We start from the raw sequence: 2,259 nt of genomic DNA, 5'->3' as shown, positions 1-2,259 counted from the left end.
GGATGAAGCGACGAGGACCGTTGCCTTCTCCTTTCTTCCACACCCGTATTCCGACAGGCCCCGCCCCCCGCGCTCTGATTGGCTAGTTAGCTTTTTCTTTTTTTCCCTCTTTTCTTTTTTTCTGCTTCTATCCTCCAACCAGGCTGCGTTCTCTGCTGCGTAAGTTCTGTTGTTATAACACACACACACACACACACACACACACACACACACACAAACTCGCCTTTGTCTATAAGAAATAGATGTGCTTCCATCATCATCATCATCATCATCTTTAACCGCTTGGGCCCGAGAGAGGGTCGCGGGGATGTGCTTTCAAAAGAGCTAAAATATATTTGTAAAAGGAGAAATATCTCTGGTTAAGAATATCTATCCAGCTAACGTTTGGTTTAAAGGGCCCATACCCTACTTTTTTCAGCTCCCCTAATAATTATAAATATTATTACTTGACCATTTTCATCCTGTTTCTCACCGCCTAGAATCGTGTTTTTGTTACTGTGCTTTTGTCTGATATACATAAATAAGCTCTGACTACTGAGGCCTAATGGGTGGAGCTAAAGTGCTGTAGGCTGAATGGGTGGAGCTAAAGTGCTGTAGGCTGAATGGGTGGAGCTAAAGTGCTGCAGGCTGAATGGGTGGAGCTAAAGTGCTGTAGGCTGAATGGGTGGAGCTAAAGTGCTGTAGGCTGAATGGGTGGAGCTAAAGTGCTGCAGGCTGAATGGGTGGAGCTAAAGTGCTGTAGGCTGAATGGGTGGGGCTAAAGTGCTGTAGGCTGAATGGGTGGAGCTAAAGTGCTGTAGGCTGAATGGGTGGAGCTAAAGTGCTGTAGGCTGAATGGGTGGGGCTAAAGTGCTGTAGGCTGAATGGGTGGAGCTAAAGTGCTGTAGGCTGAACAGGCTAAAATATGTAAATATGTTGGTTTTATGTCACCTGGACCTCAAGATTAGCGTGATGGTGCTGCATTCAGCTGTAATAATCATGCAGCTGTATTTCTGCGGTATTATAGTAATCTGTATTTCTATATTACGGCTGTATGAGTAATGCAGTAGTTAATAATTTACTCTACTATCTATATGTATAAGATAGATAGATAGATAGATAGATAGATAGAAAATATCTTAAGATGAATTGATTTCACAACAAAATGGCAAATACAGTATTATAGTGAAAAAAATACTGTTATATACTGTGGAAGCCTGGTAATGATTAACAGTGCAGTTTAGCTGGCTATAATGAATCTCTTTCAAGTTGCTGGAAGGGTCAGATCCCAAAACACTCATTTTTCCACGGCCTTTTTTCTTTGTGATGATCAAGGGCGGCAGTAATTCTGAATGCTTGCTTCAGGTTGATCCGTCTTTAGCATTTATTTATTAAAACAGAAGCTCTTCTGCTGTGCCCTTCCTCCAGCTGCTGTGGGGTTTGTCCTGAGCTTCTCAGAGACATGGTCTTGTGTTGAGTAGCGCCCCCTGCTGACTCACCCACAGTTTCAGGTGAGTTTTGGCTGTACATGCTGAGATACCAATAAGCATCTGGAGTTTTGTGGAATTAGTTAAAGAGGAATTACACAGATGTTTAACAAATGAGTTATAATTTAGTCATTAAGGAAGAAACAAAATCATTCAGAGTGGTTTGCTGTGAAATGTTCTATCCTTCTAACTTCGTGGTGATAGGAACCAGACGTCTAAAGCCTTTAAAGGGCCCATATCATGGAAAACATTCCTTTTTCCTAATTGCTTAGTCTGGTGAAGTGTGTAAACACTGTTCAAGTGTCCATATATGTGTGAAAATAAGCTGCTAAAACAGCCTGTTTAGAGTTCCTTATTTCTGTGATGCTCTGTGAGGCCTACTGAGCTTACAGCAGTTTAGCTCCGACCAGCCAACCAGAACAGAGGTCATCTACACACAACAGTCTTGAAGGCAGAGCAACAAAAACACCCTGTTTGACTGTAAGGATAAGAGCGGTTGGAATATGATCATGTACAAATGAAGCACTTCCACAAATATAATCTCAAGGAGGGGGGGGCAAAAATACAGACATGCTGGTGACATGCTATATAAATAAAAATAATACGTGGCCACGCCTTATTAACGAGTGGGAACGAGATCCTTATGCGTGGCCACGACTAAGTAAGGCGTGAGAATGAAATGACTAAGTCGTGGCCATGACTTAGTAAGGCGTGGCAATGAGATCATGGCTTACTAAGTCGTGGCCATGCATTAGGATCTTGTTCCCATGCTTTACTAATTCATGGCCACGAC

This window comes from Pygocentrus nattereri, chromosome 2, assembly GCF_015220715.1.
Source record: "Pygocentrus nattereri isolate fPygNat1 chromosome 2, fPygNat1.pri, whole genome shotgun sequence".
NCBI classification, from domain to species: domain Eukaryota; kingdom Metazoa; phylum Chordata; class Actinopteri; order Characiformes; family Serrasalmidae; genus Pygocentrus; species Pygocentrus nattereri.
The sequence above is the reverse complement of the archived record's forward strand: the minus strand, read 5'-3'. Positions refer to the sequence as shown.